The following is a 19,952-nucleotide window of genomic DNA, read 5'->3' on the forward strand; positions in this document are numbered from 1 at the left end:
AATTGTTCTTTGCATTGATTCAACAAGATGCCTGAACAATATTCCTCTGAGATTTTGGTCCATATTGTCATGATAGCATCACACACTTGCTTCAGATTTGTCGGCTGCAGATCCATGATGTGAATCTCCCGTTCCACCACATCCCAAAGCTGCTCTGGATTGAGATCTGATGACTGTGGAAGCCATCTGAGTTTAAGGAACTCCTCGTCATGTTCAAGAAACCAGTTTGAGATGATTTGAGTTCTGTGACACGCTATCCTGCTGGATGTAGACATCAGAAGATGAATACATCTTGTGTTCATAAAGGGATGGACACTCAGGCAGGATGTGCCTCAATTGGTACTAAGAGGCTCAAAGTGTGCCAGGAAAAAAAACTCAGGCACCACAAGAAGCCTGAACCGATGATACAAGTCAGAATGGATCCATGTTTTCAGGTTGTTCACGCCAAATTCTGACCCTACCATCTAAATGTCTGAGCAGAAATCGAGACTCATCAGACCAGGCAACATTCTTCCAATCTTCTATTGCCCAGTTTTGGGGAGCCTGTGTGAATTGTAGCCTCAGTTTGCAGTTCTTAGCTGACAGGAGTAGCACCGGTGTGTCTTCTGCTACTGTAGCCCATCTGCTTCAAGGTTGGACATGCTGTGCACAGTTACAGTTCAGAGATGTTCTTCTGCAGACCTCAGTATAAAGGTCCTTTCACACTGGACACAATTTTGACGTGCGAATAATTCGCACTATAGTTTTATTTTTTGATCAGCTGTTTGTGTAATGAGAGCTTCCACACCGAACGTGAATGTGCTGCGGTGAAAAAACTATGTTTATTTTTTCCGTTTGAATGTCGATTTTTTTTTTTAACACTCGCAACAACCGAAAAGGCTTAAACCAATCACATACAGGGAAACAAAGGTCTAGCTATTCAATCAACATTAACTTTTGCCAGGTATCGCATTTCTCATGAGATTACAGCTGTAGTTGTAGTTAGAGCTGTACAGATGCAGCTACGTTTGCCCACTGTAGACTAAAGACAATGATAACATCACCTTTTGAGTTAAAACTCGTTGATTTTTTTAACCTAATTGTGTCCGCGACTATGGAAAGTGAATGTGTTTCCGTCAGTATGACTGTGGCACTTAAATGTTTACATTGTGACTCAACTGGAAACAGCAGCTCCGGATCGATTGGTTTCTGAAGTGTGTGTTTGTCTCGTCCGATGCGTTGCTACTGTCTCTCTCTCTCAAGCTCCTCAAATTGTCCCACGAACATTTGAAAGTAAGTGCGCAACCGGCCATGATAAAGTTTTAGCTCCTGTACAAGATTAGCATACTCCCCTTCAGCCTCTCTGTTCTTTAAGACTGGGTACACCCAAAACTTTATTTTTGGTCTTTTAAATAAAATTAAAAGCTCGTCTTCACTGGATGAGGAAGTGTCCGTGTTTTCTCAGCTGTTGCCTCGAATGTTTTGGAATGTTGGAGCTCTGAAATGTCACAGACATTGCAAACTCGCATCGCGGCTGATGTGAATGGTTTTGACGCGAACTATTCGCACACGAAATATTCGTTTTTCCGCTTCGCTTTTTCGTTCCGCGTCCGGTGTCAAAGGGCCTTAAGACTTCAAACAACAAGTGAATATTTGAGTTACTGTTGCATTTATATAAGCTCGAGCCAGACTGGTCATTCTAAATCACCTTTCTTCCCCATTCTGATGTTGAGTTTGAACTTCAGCAGATCATCTTGACCATGTGTGCGTCTCAGTCAGCTCCCTAGCTCCCAGGCTTGTGAATCAGAATATAGTGTTCACAAATTCTGACACTGGTAAGGATAGTAAAGGACGCTGGCTCACTACACATCAGGACACTGATGACTCTTATTTCCGGTGACATTACAACGTCCTCATTGTACAACATCACTACTGGTATTTATGAACACAAGCAGAGCTGATATCTTTCCCAGCAATATCCGTCATTTCACTGTCTCGGTTAACTATAGACCCAATATAGCCCAGCTATGAGTAACCCACTTCCACTTCCATGTCGTTTTTGCCAAAATAACTTGTGAGTGTAAGATGTGTGATATTCCATCATGTAAGCAAAGTCAACAGTGATTACAAGTTGTTTGGTTTTATTTCTTTGACCTGTTCAAGTTTTTGATGACTAGTCTATTCTTAGGCTATGCTTAGACGTCTATTACATTTTCACTGACAGCCCAACTTTTGCCTCGTTTTACCCTAGACGTCAGGGCTGTGTTTGGACGGCTATTAGATGTTTTTTTAATGCAAATTTGCTTGCCGGGTCCATACATTACTTGTAATGTTATTTCAAATACATTATGATACTTTGCTTATTACATATATGCACCATTTCAGCCGTAAATAAATGATAAATGTTAGCTAGATTATTTCCATTACCTGTCTAGCAATATATGTTTATGCAGAAATATAATAAAATAATGGTTTGTATTTTTAAAAAAAATCTATCACCTGTCGTTATGTGTATTGAATTGGCTCACGTCATTTAAGTTTCATGCTTCAGAACTTCCATTAAGGGAACATTGTGAGCATCAATGCTCCCTGGTTTTCACGGTGCATTGTGAGACTTTTTAGGGAGCTAATTTTTCAATGCCATTAAAGGATTCTGTGATTGAGACAGACCTTAAAATGGCCGACTCCCTGATCAGTGCCCTGACTACTGAACTAGGGAGCAGATTGAGACGCACCCCATGTCTACATGCCTAAATGCATTGAATTGCTGCCATGTGATTGGCTGATTAGATATTGGGGTTGATGAGCGATTGAATGTGTACCTAAAGTGGCTGGTGAGTAGTCCATTTACAGGTATTCAGGAATGTCGTGGAAAAGTTCATTTATTTCAGTAATTCAACATAAAAGGTGAAACACAGTGGACCAACACCAGCGGATGACATGGCTCCCCAAACCAACACATACTGTGGAATCTTCACACTGGACTTCAAGCATCTTGGACTGTGTGCCTCTCCATTCTTCCTCCAGACTCTGGGACCTTGGTTTCCAAATGAGATGCAAAACTTGCTCTCATCAGATGAGAGGACTGGACCACTGAGCAATAGACCAGTTCTTTATTTCTTTAGCCCAGGAAAGACGCTTCTGACGACATTTGAAGCCCATCTCCAGGATCCGTCTGTGTGTGGTGGCTCTTGATGCAGTAACCCCAGCCTCAGTCCACTCCTTGTGAAGCTCCCACACACATTTGAATGGCCTTTTCCTGACAATCTTCTCCAGGCTGCGGTCATCCCTGCAGCTTGTGTAACTTTTTCTTCCACACTTTTCCCTTCCACTTAACTTTCTATTAATGTGCTTTGATACAGCATTTTGAGAAAATGTAACTTCTTTTGCAGTTATCTTTTGAGGCTTTCCCTCCATGTGGAGGGTGTCATTGATGGTTTTCTGCACAACTGTCAGGTCAGCAGTCGTCCCCATGATTGTGAATTCTACTGAGCCAGACTGAGAGACCATTTAAAGGCTCAGGAACCCTTTGCAGGTGTTTTGGATTAATTATCTGATGAGAGTGTGACACTTTGAGCCTACAATACTGAACCTTTTTCACAATATTCTAATTTCCTGAGATTTTGATTTTGGGGGTTTCATAAGCTGTAAGCCATAATCATCAAAATTATAACAAATACAATTCTTGAAATTTCTCACTTTGCATGTAATGAGTCTATATAATATATTAATTTCACCTTTTAAGTTGAATTACTGAAATAAATTAACTTTTCCACGACATTCTAATTTATTGAGATGCACCTGTATACATAAAAAGTGTATACGTGTGTGTGTGTGTGTGTGTGTGTGTGTGTGTGTGTGTGTGTGTGTGTGTGTGTGTGTGTGTGTGTGTGTGTGTATGTGTATATATGTACACTCTAAAAAATCCTGGGTTAAAAACAACCCAAGTTGGGTTGAAAATGGACAAACCCAGCAATTGGGTTGTTTTAACCCAGCAGTTGGGTTAGATGTTTGCTTAAAACAACCCAGTCGCTGGGTTAAAACAACTCAATTGCTGGGTTTGTTGTACAGTATATATATTATAAAATTACTGGGTTTATAGTTACAGATGTTTTCCAATTAAATTTTATTCATTTGAGCTCTTTATTCATCAAAGAACCCTGAAAAATGTTTTTAACACATAATAATAAGAAAGTTTCTTCAGCACCAAATCAACATATTATCATTAAAAAAAGTATCGACACTAAACTTTTGAGCAGAGCACTGTAAAAAAGTCGCTACCTTACATTTTTAAGTAAAATAAAGTTGGATGTTTAAGTAATTTCAACTTAAATTACATTAAATTGACTTTAAAAAAAAAGTTGAATTTTGTATAAATTCTTATATATGTTTTTTAATTGCTTAACTTGTTTTGATGAGTTAAAGCAATGTTAAAACATAATGTCATAACTTATTGATCATACCATTTTTTACAGTGTAGTGTATATCATTTGACATTTGAACATTAAAGTTCGACAAGGGTTTAACTCCGGACTCTTGCATGCGTCCCTCCTTTGCTTTAACCTTTGATCAGTGTAGGATGACCCTGGAATTGACCCAACATGTTGAAATGAATCATACAATCTCCCTGTAGCCGCTCCTTTCAGGCTCTGTGAACTCACCGCAGCGACCGACAGCTATTCTTAGGCAAAAGAGGCGCTGACTCCTTTTTGAAGACTCCAGCAGAGCATGACTGTCTAGGACGCCACTTTTGCTCTCTTTTAGTTGACCAATCTGGTGCCTTTTAAAAATATTGCACTCTTGGGTCAGCTTTCGGTAAGGGTCATGTTTTCCACGCTTGGTGAGTGCCAGTCCGCACTTGTTTTCTTTCACGAGTGACAAGCAGAAAATAAGGTGTGTGCCGCAGCACGGCGGTCACTGTTGCGCAGAACGTTTCTCAACGGTCGGGTTAGACTTCGTGAGAGAGACAGGGCCAAACTCTCCTCGGATTGCTCTCCTCAGCAACCACACACTTAATAAAGGGCCATGTCAACAGAAATTTGGTGGCCCTCTATTCTCGACACAGAACAATCTTTGTCTCCTTAAATATTATTTAACTTTGCCTCAGGGTTTTGAGGGGGAACAAACATGCGAAACCAAAATAAAGGTTGACCTCTAATATAATCCTAACTGTCACAGCTCTTTGAGTGTCATTTTCTTTTTTTTTCACGAAACCACACAGACGCCTCAAGCTTTCGTCTCCCTTCTCAGTGAATCTGACCACAATTGGCCTCCCGGCTCAAATCGTGAAACACACAGAGAGCGTTTTGTGATTCCCTCGCTGTCTTTATGACCGTTCGCATATGTGTAGCAGAGAACTGTTTTTATAGGATTACATATGTGTGCCTGTAGACAACTATTCTGAGAAACATCTGAGATGTGCTTTATGAAAGTGAAGTATTCAAAATCTCTGGAGAACCAATAATGGAAAAAGAAACAACTAAAGATGACCAAAATTCTATAAATAAAATGTTGGAGACTTTAATGTTTTTGATGGAAATCTCTTCTGCTCACCAAGGCTGCATTTATTTAATCAACAATGGAGTAAAACATTAATATTGTAAAATGTAATTATAATTTTATATAGTTAAATATATTAGTAATTTATTCCTGTTATCAAAGCTGAATTTTCAGCATCATTACTCCAGTCTTCAGTGTCACATGATCCTTCAGAAATCATTCTAAAATGATCATTTGCTGCTCAAGAAACATTTTTTATTATCAAAATTAATATTTTTTGTTTTTATTTAACTGCAATTTAAAGCATTTTTGCCAAATTACAGTATTAATTTCATAAAAAAAAACAAGATCTTACTCCCCAAACTTTTGGAGGGTATAGTTTCTATGTTTTTCCTGAACATATCTGTCATGTTCAAGCAAATTTAAAGTCAACTGAATGTGAGTTTGCAGTGAATTGATCTGGACATAGAGGATGAAGGCCAAGTTCAGAGCATCCAGAGCATCTCCACGAATCAAAATAATAGCGCTCCTTTTTCAAATCTGTCATTATTGGCCATTGCTGTAACCATTACTACATTACCTAGCATTCAATTCTCTAATTTAGTGGAGACTGGGGATGAAACACCTTTTGTTTGAGCATCAGTAACTGAGTTGTTGCTTGTGCTATATCTCTCAAAATTTGATGCATTGGCTGTAGCCTAGAGATGTGCATCTCCATAACCGAGGCAGATGCATAGCCAGCTATACGATACATAAATATGAAGCAGCTACCGATGCGATTATTTTTCCCTGCGACACTCTGTTCTAATGACAGCAAGGATTAAATACATGCTGATTGCAAGAAAAGAGGGCCACCAAATTTCTGTTGACATGGCCCTTTATTAAGTGTGCCAAAAGTTTTGGGACGCCTGCCTTGACATGCACATTAACTTTCATGACATCCCATCCATAGGGTTTAATATGGAGTTAGCCCACCCTTTGCAGCTCTAACAGATTCAACTCTTCTAGGAAGGCTTTCCTCAAGGTTTAGAAGTGTGTTTATGGGGGTTTTTGACCATTCTTCTAGAAGAGCATTTGTGAGGTCAGGCTCTGATGTTGGACGAGAAGGCCTGGCTCTCAGTCTCCGCTCGAATTCATCCCAAAGGTGTTCAATCGGGTTGAGGTCAGGACTCTGTACAGGCCAGTCAAGTTCCTCCACACCAAACTCGCTCATCCATGTCTTTATGGTTATTGCTTTGTGCACTGGTGTGCAGTCTTGTTGAAACAGGAAGGGGCCGTCCCCAAGTTGGGAGCATGGAATTGTCCAAAATGTCTTGGTATGCTGAAGCATTAAGAGTTTTTTTCACTGGAACTAAGGGGCCAAACCCAGCCTCTGAAAAACAACCCAACACCATAATCCCCCCTCCACCAAACTTTACACTTAGCACAATGCAGTTAGACTGCATGCGCTGACCCCGCTCTGTGATTTTACGTGGCCTACCACTTTGTGGCTGAGTTGCTGTTCTTCCCAATTGCTTCCACTCTTTTATAATACCACTAACAGTTGAGCGTGGAATATTTAGTAGTGAGGAAATTTTCCGAATGGACTTATTGCACAGGTGGCAACTGATCACGGTACCACGCTTGAGTTCACTGAGCTCCTGAGAGCGGCCCATTCTTTCCCAAACGTTTGTAGAAGCGTCTGTGTGCCTAGTGCTTGATTTATAGGCCATGGAAGTGATTGGAATACCTGAATTCAATGATTTGGGGCAGTGTCCCAATACTTTTGTCAATATAATGTATATACTACATAAATTCCTCAACATGCAACAAAAAACTCTTTTTTGATTTTGTCTTAACAGGGAATGTGAATGATAACTAGAGTTATCATAAGGGGCTGGTTGCAACATCCCAAACAAACAGCTATATCTTATTTAATCGTTTTAGCATGTAGGTTTGAAGTTAGCATGAATGCATCAAATTAGAGAAATAGCTACTTTAGATTATGTAAGTCAAATAACTATATCTACAAATACAATACAAAGATTTTTTTACTTTCCTTCCCGAAAATAAATGTTTTGTTCATAAATTGTACAACGTTGCTCAGTCACATGCCACTTCTCCTGTGAGCTCAAAAAGGTGATGTGAGTGTATGATATCGATGACATCACCATAGCTAATTTCTGGCATGTCAAACTGACAGTGTTACAACTGAAACCATGTTTCAACACTCCCCGGTGTCCCCCTACTAAAGAAACATTTTCGAAAATGTACAACAAATTGCATTTTGGCTATTGGTTTGCAATGTCTTTCCCACTAGCGAGGTTCAAATATAAGTACAGGCTAGGGGACGTCAAAGTCCCTTTAAAAAAAAATCTGTTCACTCAGCAGCCATATTTTCAATGCCTCTGGGCAGCTATTTCGGGCATCTAAGACCAATGCTTCGTCCCAATTCGCCTACTCATGCTACAACCTAAAAGTATGCACTCTTTTTAGGAAGAAAAAGTACATACAATTGAGTGTGGAACAGAAGAGTGTGCAAGCTTTGGGACATACTACTTCGTCATCTTTAACGGACTGCATCCCGTCACTGTTTAAACTGCCCTGTCAATCATCTTGTCACAGTTCAAATCCTCCACATTCAATTTCATTTCCTACCGTATCAGAGAGAACTGTAGCAGCACGTTGATCTGCCATTCGTGGGTCTTTAATGCGGAGACTCTCCTCATGTGTTTACAATTTAAATATAATGATGCATTTAAAATTTAATGGCCAACCGTATCATTACGGAAGTTCACAATGCTGTTGCAGGTGAATTATAATGAATAATAACATTGAATAAATATCTTTTAGTCAGGTTAAATACTGATAATTGCTCACTCAAGCCCCTTTACCTAAACCTCTTTACTTAACCGCCAGACTCCGTCATGTTTGTAGTTTAACACTTTTTATCCACGTTTATAGTTCTAATCGAATCCTTGTCCTGCTCGCAATGGGTTGTGGGTAATATCAGCCGTTAGAATGTGAGTGGATCTGCACTGGAAATAGTAGGCCATCAGGGTATTTTTGGAATAGTATTTTCAACATACTATGATTTAGGACACACTAATTATATTTTCGAATACTATTTAGGACGGATAGTATGTGAATTGAGAAGTCCTATAAACATAAATGGGGAATCCTGACATCTCAAAATCTGCTTGTCGAACTCAAAATTAAATAACATTTCAAATCAGCAACAAAATCTGACATTAATTGTCCGATAAATATGATTTCTTATGGCGCGTCCTAACTACACACGGCGCGGTAAGATTCCAGCGTCAAGCAACTTGTCTGTCCCAAGCCTGTAGCACTCCTCCCAGAAACTGAAGCCTCCGCACCTCAATCGCCGCCCGGTGGTTGGTCCCAGTATAGCTCATAAGCCCCGCCCCTCAGTGTTTTCTAATGGACGTGAGACAAACTAAACAATCAAATTACACTTCAAATAATTGTTTCCTAAAGATGGTTTCTGTCCTTGTGGGGAGTTTTTAATCACAATGATTTCTTTCCAGGTGTTCGTTTTTTAAATAAGTTTAGTTTTAGTTAGTTATTTGATGCTATAAAAACATGATTGACAGCTGAGATTGACGGCTTCTCTGAGTGAAGTTGTCACTGAGGCACTAACAGAATTTTGTCTCCATATTCAGACCTCCGGAGGCTTCAGTTACTTCAGCGGAAGCCAATGAAGTCGCGTCGTCCATATTTTTTTACGGTCTATGGTCTGTCCACACGCGATGCGACTACGAGATGGGACAAATCAATCAAAAAACCACAGCCAATCAGAACAGCATGTGGGTTAACCCTGACGCCAGAGATTAACCCTGACGGCACTCGCAAGGAAATGGATAAGTAGCCTACAATAATCCAATGCACAAATATTGCACCATTTCATACTAAAATACATACTAAGTTACTAAAACACTCTTTGTCATAGAATATACTTGTTTGTTCACAGTTTGAATGTTCTTGTTTCCATTTGTTTAAGTTCAAGTTCTGAGGTGAATTATCCAATGTTGCTTTTAGTACGACTACGTCACAAAGTTGAGCACTAAATGATATTCAAAGTCATATTACATGCTTTTAACATTAAATAAAGCACACAAACATTACCTGAGATTATGATTATGTTTTGTAATTAGCATGGAAAAGATACCTTTTATCGCGCGTCGCTTGTCGCTAGGACACGGTGTTACGCTCAAATAGCCTTGAAAAAGCTTGTTTGTGAGGCTAGAACAGCCAATGCACATGTGCAGTCCTATAGCGCGCATCTCACAGTGACGCGATGACTTTATCAATCAGCGATTGGTTCTTTTATTTAGAAGGCTGGACTTATTCCGCCATAGTGTGCTTTGTCATCTGTCTCCATCTATATAAAGTCTTTGCATCAATAGTAAAAAAAAAAAAAGAGAGAAAAACATTTTGAAAGATTATGAATAACGTGCGCTGAAATATACACAATAAGACCAGGAACATGTAATAAGAAAGTGCCGTGTTGTCATGTTTACATTTATTCTGAAATATTCACACAGTTTGTTAGTCTAAAACTAAACTACTCTCTGACCCCGTGTACTCGACGAGCACATCTAATAAAACCCACTGCGATTGTTGTCAGCAGTGCATCTTTGGACCACCGCATGACAAAGCCGGGCGTATTTCTGTCTGTCATGAGAGGGGGAGGAAGATTGTCTGGTGAGGAGCAGCGTTTGGGCCCTCATGCATGTCCTTCCTCCTGGGGGCCACCAGGGGCCCGAATCCTCTTCTACTGACAGGTGATTCATCTCATTAGTTTCTCTCTTTCTCACTCTCCCTCGCTCTCTCTGGGCTCCTCATTGTCTTGCGATATGAGATGGCTCTTTGTTGTGCGTTGTGCTGGGCTGTAATTAGTGAACTGTGCGCAGGGCGTTTTTTCTCACAGAAATTCTTCAAAATTAATCAGTGCTTTCCCATTGATGGCAAAAGCCTCTTGACCCCCCTCCACCCCACCCGCCCCTCCAAACAGCCCCTCTCTTCAGCACAGAGATGCTTTGGGGGAGAATTCCTTTGTTTGTTTTGTCAAAAACATACTCAGGTCATCGCAGAACTTGAGTGTGGACCCTGCAGTTGATAGTGGAGAATCAAGGTATATGACAAATTATATTCACACATGCATGTAATCTGCTTGGGATATCTATAATTATAAAGTTATTATTATAAGTATTAGCAGTAGTAGTAGTATTAAAGGTATTTTTTGTTACACACATATACTGTGTGCGTGTGTGTGTGTGTGTGTGTGTGTGTGTGTGTCAGGGTGTCCCTCGATTAGCTCCCTATCTTCCTAGGAGGTGAATCAGTACATCGGGTACACGAATGTGGCTGATCCCTGACCAGTGCCCTGACTACTGAACTAGGGAGCAGATTGAGATGCACCCACACACAGGACATACAGCGCATTCTCTTCTGTCTTGTCGCGCTTGGATTGTTTAAAATCATTTACATGAATAAGAGCGTGATCATATAATGTAACGCTGGGCAAAAATGGAGATAAAAACAGACGGTGCGTTAATTTCATGCGTTAAACGGAAAAAATTAATCGCCCGTGTAACGCATTAATTTGCCCAGCACTAATATATATATTAGTGCTGTCAGAACGATTAAATAATCATATTCAAAATAAAAGTTTAAGGTGCTGTTAGCCTGGTTAAAACCAGACCATTCTCAGTAGTAACTGAGTTATGGTCTGGCAAAGCTTCATAGACAAATCATTTCTCAAATGCCTCTCGGCGCAATTGGATAGACCTAAAACCAATCAGAGCGATGAGGGAGATGACGTATGCAGAGCGACAGAGAAACAGCTAAGACTCTGGCCATTTCTCAATATGCGTTCTTGTCTGTACTTGTGTTCTCAAATAGGAAATGTCCCCGGTTTCCATTTCAGAAATCTGTTCACCTTACCTAAACCACATATTAATGTTGAATTATTTTTAAAATGTAAACGAAAAGAGGCAGGGTGTTTTATACTTCGTTTTATTATAAATATATAAGATAATGAATGTAGACCTAACTACGCGTTGCCTGAACCACATGTGTGTGGCTAATATGTTTAAGTGTTTTTTTTTTTTATGAAATGAGGCAGTGGTGTTTTATGACATATTTTGTACGCGAACTTCTAACTTGCGTCCGTGACTTACCAAGTTTGACTCCGGAGAATGAACTCCCGATGACGGTAATAGTTAATATTAAACATATTATAGCCACACAAATGTAGTGAAGGCAATGCATATTATCTTCAATGCATGTATATAACAAAACGAAATATTTAAAAAACCCGGCCTCTTTTCGTTTACATTAAGAAATAAAAACATGTAATATCATGTGTGCATAATAGCCTATAGCCTATGATTATCACTGTAATACAATGAGATATGACATAAAACAAAACCCAGTCTCTTTTTGTTAAATGTTAGTTTAATGCGTGATCAATATCCATTTTAAAAGTATAAGTAAAAGGTATAAGAAGCTATAAAATACATAAAGCAATTCAGTCAAAGAAAGTCAGCGCTAGGAGACTACAACGCAGACATCCCAAGTCTCCCGGAAGTTCTGGGAGTCTCCCGCATATTTATAGCGGCTCCCTGATGACCGCAAATTAGTTAAATTCTCCCGCAATCTAGAGCGAGCAAGCAAAAGCGCGCATGCGAGACACAAACTGTGCACGTGCGCACGGCAGAGAGTGTATCTAGAAACTGGAGCGCCATGGCAGAGGGAGAGTGCCCCAAAAAACGAAAGTATAAAGTATATAATGACAATCTTGCACGCTGTACAGTTTGTAACTGACATGTTATGGTTGAGTTAAACAAGTTTCATTTCATGTGCGGGGTATGGAGAGATACCTCCCTGAAATGACTTTTTTTCAGGTTGGGATGTCTGACAACGGTAAAGTTTAATAGCTTACAAATATAAAGTTATGAAACTTCACTTTGCCCTCAGACAAAACGATCTGTCAGGGAACAAATTATAGATTAATGAGAGCAAAGATCAGCCGTTAGATCTACACAAGACGAATCATATCTTCACATCAGAGCCAGCGGCAGACGGCAGAAGGACTGGCCGAGGAAAGGCGCCTCTCGGTGGGGTTGAGCAATTGAGCGCCGCTGGTCCACTGGAGCTCACAACTCCAAAAACGGCAGATCAAATTTTCAAAAAGGCGCTCTTTTTATAAATAAACCACAGATTTTGGCTTTAAAAACAACTACATTCTCGCCTGAAAAGGACTTAAAACTATATTTTGTGAAACATTAACACTACCAGAGGGCTCTCGCAGACAAGCAAGCTGGTATATCAGACTTTTGCCGAATCCAGTCGGTAAGACAGCGATAACATCTTTTTTAGATATGAAGGCTTCTTGTGTTGTTCTTTGCTCTGGTTTTAACGGAATGGGAAAGTTTAAATCGCTTAAAACAGCCGCGATAGCTGATAGTGATGTTCCACTGCTGCATCCATCTTTGTAGTCAGTGTACAGAATCTGCTTCACTGTCGCTGCGCTGTTGTCATCGTGTAAAGCCCGCATCAACGTTTCTGATTGGTGCCTCGATTTCTAGGGCTTATAAATGGGTTTGAATGGGCTCTTTGCCAGACTACTTGCAGAGCAAATCTAAATTTGCCGGAAGTTGTCTGGGTTTTCCCAGGCTAAGGTGCTGTAGGAGATCTGGGTAAATGCTAACTTTAGCCTGGTAGCACTGAAAGCGTACGATCCCACCCTCCCTGCAAATCGCTGTTCCAAAGAGCAGCCCAGAAGACCAGAGAAAACGTACTACTGCAATACATCATGTGTCATTCACCGGTGAGAAAACTTTATAGTAGCCTACAGTTAGTAACAGTACAACATGCCAATGCAGGATGTTTTCGGTTTGTTTAGCTAGCAAAACTTGTCAGTATGTAATAATATTACTTGCATGCCAGGGATTCCACGATGAGAGTCTGCTTCACTCCGATTATGTCTCTATGGAGACAAGCACCTTGTCCGGCTTGAGCGTACAGGCGGACACAGGCCGGCGGGTCACACGAAGGGGCTGCAGAGGACGGGGCGGCCGCGGTCGGAGTACCGTAGAAGGAGCATTAAAATCTGCACACTAGATGAATTGCAGCTGAGCAGGTAACTGAAGACGTTGTTTATTAAAACTTGTTAGAAGGCCACTTGTTGTCAGTTCTAAAAGAAGGTCAGGCTGTTGTTGCTGCTTGTCTGCCATTCTCGCTCTGTCTGCACAGCGTTCATCAATGTGCTAATGACGTATATTTACTGCGTGAACACATGCTATAGGATCGTTCAGACCGAAAGCAAGGATTGAATGAACATTTTATGGTCCTACGCCTTCCACAGAGGATTTATAAAAATACATTTAGACTGCTTAACAAGGTGATTGCTATCAGGATATGAGGAGACTTAAAACCAGCATAACAAAAAAAATATTTTTATGTTTACATAATAGGATATGTGTGTGTACTGTGTATAATTGTTACGTGTATATAAATACACACACATGCATGTATATATTTAAGAAAAATCTGTTATATTTATATATAAAATATTTATTTTACACACAGTACATACATATATAGCCTATTATGTAATCAATTTTATTTTGGATGCGATTAAATGCGATTAATCGATTTGACATCACTAATATATATATATATATATAATTGGACTTACTTAATTATTATTTTAATAATAATTTTTCATTGCACTCTATAACCTGTTTTGCTTTATAAATAATTTATAATTTGTTACATTTATATAGTGCTTTTCTAGACACTCAAAGCGCTTTACATATGGGGGGAATCTCCTCTATACATATAAAATATATTTTTTTCTTGAATTCTCCCTATTCCTCTTTCTCTTTCTCTCTTAGACTTAATTAACATTGAGCGTGTTCCCCTGTAATCAATGACCTGAAAAAGACAGAGCAAAATGAAGGTCATTAATTTGCAGACATTTACACATTTGCAGCCAGTGTTGTTTCCGCTTCAGTTGTGCGGGTGGCCGGCCCCAGATTATTTTCTTTACCTCACTAATAATTATTGACGTCACCTCCCACCTAACATGTAATTAATCAGAAAAACGAGCCGCTCATATCAGGTAGCAATATCATCTTGAATGACAAAACCACCTCAACATGAGGTTTTTCGCTTTTCACAATGGGCTTTTATTACAGGCTTCCCAATCACTGCACTCTTTCTTCCTTCATTTCATTCATCATCCTAATCCCGTTTTTTAAACACACCCACAATGTGTTGTTTGTTTTATTAAATGACTAAAGTGCCCTTTTGTTGAAGTCGAACCACTGTGCCTGGCCATTTGTGGTCATTTTTGTACAGCACTATTCCAAAGCTGAACACTCATGCATAAATAACAAACAAAGACTAGATAGCCAAGTTTTCTGAAAAAAAGTGCTCTAAACTGATAGTAGTGTGAATGTGGTGTTGTCCAGCACCTTACGGCCCATTTGTGACCACAGCAGATAAAGAAAAAGAAAGATATGCAAAGATTTGTTATTAATTACTGTTGTTTTTGTCTATTTTAGGACCCAGAAGTAAGGAAGGATAATTGAGATACTGTAAAAGAGATACAGTATGAAGCAAGAGACAGTCACAGAACCACAGTTGAGTAATGATAAGGAGAGTTTTTGAGGATTGGATGCTAAAGTAGAAAGACCGAAAGGGAAAAAAAGAAGTTAAACTACACTAAAATAAAGATAAACTAGCACAAAACCCGCCGGACCTTTCACCTGAGAGCTGATCCAACATATGTTTTCATAAGCCAAGACAAGCAATCAGCCATTGTGGCCCTTCTCCAGAGCTAATGATGTCAAGTGAATCCCTCACAAAATCCTCTTTTTAACATGCGGAATGAAAGACCCCCCAATAGCAGAGGATAGAAGTGCTCACAGGCTGAGAAGGCGAACGAATCATGAGACAAAAGGAAAACGAATCGAATGTGCTCCAGAAGACCCCTACCAGCTCTCTGTACATATCATATCACTCCACAGGGAGAAAAGGGCTCACTTTGTATTTATGTTGCCGCTTATTGCTAGAATATTGATTTTAATTGCTGCCCTGGATTTCCCGAGCTCGCAAGGACGAGTCAGAGGTCAAAGACGATTAATCAACGGAACGGAACATAATGGAACGGCCCCGAACTGCAGGTCAGGGGTTGGACAATGTGAACGTTCAGCTACTTAGCTTCCTTTGCAACTTTGTGACAAAATCTGTTTGCCCAACACCAATTAGGCTGGCTTTCCATGCGCTTCGCTGAATGGGTTTGACAGAGAGGGTCATCCTGCGACATGACAGCTGGCCTGACCAGGAACAGGCGGGCCTGTGTCCTCCGCCGCATAATTGGTGTCCCTTGCAACGTGCCGCTTCCCAGGGGCTCGGCTCCCTGTTCCTGTGGAAGCCCTAAATGAGTGGAATCAGGGCTTAATGGGGCTCCTGTGAGTTTTAAACAAACACAGCACAGCCCCCCACTGTTCTACATGCTGCACACAACAGCAGGGAGTCACACCGGACGCTTATGTGCGCAGTCAAGTCAAGTCACCTTTATTTCTACAGCGTTTTATACAGGAAACAGGAAAATAATGGTTCAATGACCCTGTTTACACCTGGTATTAAGATGTGTTTTGGTCGATCCGATCACAAGTAGACGAGGGAGACGCGTTCCCGTTTACACCTGGTGTTTTAATCCGTCTCTTTTGTCCACTTTCAACCACTTCTGTCCTGATTTCTTTAAGGGTAGGGTCTATGGGCGGGTAAATGTATAGGCTTTTTCAGATCTTTTGATCTAATGGATAAAATAAGCTCATGCAATTTTACATAGATGTGTTTGAACTTTCATTTTTGCAGTAGCTCTGTAAATTTCTATGGGAGCGCTGCACTGTAAGAAAAAAAAAATCAGGTCTCCAATTGAAAATTTTCTACATTTTTTAGTTGGCCAAATTGAATTTCTGTGAATTAAATTGCTTACATTCACAGAAATTCAATTTGGCCAACTGAAAAATTTAGATGTGATCGGTCACTAGAACATTTTCAATTGGAGATCTGAATTTTTTTTTTACAGTATGTTGAAGAGCTGGTGGATTTACTTATTGTAGAGTTAACGAAAGTTATCATTGTAATGTTTGAAGCGGATGTCATAACAAATACTATCATTTGACCGGGAAGATTTTAAAACGAGCGGTTCATTCGTAAATCCGTAAGATCTTACCTTCTGTCATGCTGTGGAAATGCAAACAGAAAATACAGAAATACAGAACACAACGAGCTCAGCGATGAAGGGCGGGGCTACAGAAGGTCTACAAGTCTCAGTATACTTCATGAAATATATATATAATTGAAGATTGGAGAACCGAGAACTTGTTCGTATATGCATTCACCTTTACTATTTCTCTCAGAAATGATGATCGTGTTGGTAAGTACTCTGTGTATCCTTAAATCCTTTTTTTACAACACCGGCAAAGATCGTTTACACTCATCTTCTTCTTCTAACATTACTTATTCCAGCATGCGTGCAGACAGGGTTGCCAAGTTTTTACAACAAAACCCGCCCAATTGCTACTCAAAACTAGCCAAAAACAAGCCCAATAGCTTTCTGGGGGGGGGGGGGGGTGTGTGTTCAAAATGACGTTCTCTGGTATAAAATGGCGTTTGGGGGGGTAAAATATGTGTTATTTTGGCAGGGCTAAAATTCGCAGGGCTAAAATTTTGGCAGGGCTAAAAATCGCATTCCTGGGTCTGTATATCACAAAATTGGGGTCGCTTCAACCCGCGGACTTGGCAGCACAGTGCAGTCGAGTTCTGTTGACATTTGACCACTAACGTTATGCGTCGCTCCGTTGCTCTGATTGGTTGTAGGTCTATCCAATTGAGGTCTTTCCTGGTTCGGTTGAAACACGCCCCATAATCACAGCCCAACGGAGCAGATCAGACTCATATTCTGACTAGAATTGAGTATGACGACGTCAGGCTAGTGAAATATAGCAGATTTATGAGGGAAAATTGTTTCAAAAAGAATTCTACACCAATTGTTTCCAGTGTATTGCTCACTATTGTTAAAAACTGAAACTAGTTAGGTCACAATATGACAAATAAACGAACATCAACGTGAACTTTAATAATTCCATTGGTTCTGGATCAATGCTATTTTTGTTGCACCATGAATTTTATATACACACAAACATATATATATAAATAGGCCTACACATATAGACACACACATGTATATTATTTAGGTTGACCTTACTTATGTTATGCCATAAAAATACTGTGAATGTAGACAGCAACAAACAACATCATACACCAGAAAACATGCTGGCGAGGTGGCACTAGACTTCTGGGACAGACATACAACACACAATATTACACTTAAATGTAAATCTTCCGTCAACTATGAACTGTATCCATTTACACACGTATCCATTGTAAAATGGATGTTAACTTATTCAATATGTACTCGCCTGACACTTTATTAGGTACACCTTGCTACTGTAGTACCAGGTTGGACCCCCTTTACTCCCTTTAGAGATTCAGCAAGGTGTTGTAAACATTCATCATGATAGCATTACCCAGTTGCTTCAGATTTGTCTGCTGCAGATCCATGATGTGAATCTCCTGTTCCACCACATCCCAAAGCTGCTCTGGATTGAGATCTGATGACTGTGGAAGCCATCTGAGTTTAGTGAATTCATTGTCATGTTCAAGAAAACAGTTTGAGATGATGGAAGTAGCCATCAGAAGATGACTACACTGGTCATAAAGGGATGGACATGGTCAGCAACAATACTCAGGTATAGGCCAAGAAAATATCCCCACACCATTACACCACCAGTAGCATGAACCGATCATACAATGCAGGATGGATCCATGCTTTCATGTTGTTTACGTCAAATTCTGACCCTGTCTTCTGAATGCTGAAGCAGAAATCCAGACTCATCAGACCTGGCAACGTTTTTCCAATCTTCAATTTTCTCTAAACTCCAGTAGATCAGCAGTTTCTGAAATACTCAGACCAGCACGCCTGGCACCAACAACCATGCCAAAGTCACGTAAATCACCTTTCTTACCCATTCTGAAGCTCAGTTTGAACTCCAGCAGATCGTCTTGACCATGTCTACATGCCTAAATACATTGAGTTGCTACCATGTGATTGGGTGATTAGATATTTGTGTTTACAGTTGAACAGGTGTAACTAATAAACTGGCCACTTTTTTTATATTTTGGATGCTGGTTTTAAATTACTTATAATAGGGTTTCCCAAACTGGACTTTGTGAAACACTTGGGGGTTTGTGAGTTGGACCTACTTTATATTAGGTGGCCTTAACTACTATGTACTAACCTTTAAATTAATAATTTGATACAATGCACTTATTATACACCTAACCCTGCCCTAAAACTTACTCATACCACCACAACTGTCCCTATCCTTACCCGTATCCCACTCAATATCAGCAAAAAAATTGCAATACAATATGAACACAATAAGTACATTGTACTTATTTTTTGATGTAAGTAGTAGTTTAGGCCACCCAATATAAAGTGAGACCCAAAATAAAACACTTTACATGCATGTTATGTGACCATTAATCAGTTCAGAGAACCATGGACATGCAAATGTTTTGCTAAATTAAAGAAACATTAACTTAAAATATCAAGGGATACTTCAAGTAAGTATTTTAGTTTTGAAAGATAAAAAAAAATAATAGGAATCCCTGCTATAATAAAGCTTCTTATATTGCTGATCATTGTATTACTTAATCTGCATTACTTACACTGAAACAACTACATTGACTAATATTCTAGTACATTCAACCCGTACCAAACAAACTCCAAAAGCCGATTCATGCAGTTTTTTTTCAACTAGAACAGTATAGTTTTCTCAATTCTCCAGAGCAGAAGTAATGTCTTGATTGTGTTGTAGGGCTTTTCTTTTTGTAAGAATGCTTTGACAACAGAGACACATCACAAAGCTTGCGTAAGCGTCAGTGGTAGTCCTAAAAAGAGTAGTGGTGTACTATTACCCGGCACCCCCCCCCCCCAAAAAAAAATACAATTCATGACAGTATTATTAGTATTTTTTTTATGTTGTTGTTCACTAGTTACATTTGTTTCATTAAAAACAAATAAATACAGTGCATTCTAAATATGTTGTAATTGTTTTTCAGATGATTATTGACCGCATTTCAGTTCTGAATATAATTTAAACATGCTGCTTTGGAATTATATTCATTATGAAACGTGATGAAATCTGAAATTAATGATTCATATGCAAGTGCTTGGAATATGAAATAAATATATTTCAAGCTAATATTGCCTTAAATTTGCTTTGGCATTAGCAATAATTATCCAAGGGTGTAGTTTTGGTTTGAACATTAGCTTATTAGCATCAGCTGGCAAGAATTTATAACAGCGAATAAAAATGTGCAAA

This window comes from Gobio gobio (genome assembly GCF_949357685.1).
Source record: "Gobio gobio genome assembly, chromosome: 16".
NCBI classification, from domain to species: Eukaryota; Metazoa; Chordata; class Actinopteri; order Cypriniformes; family Gobionidae; genus Gobio; species Gobio gobio.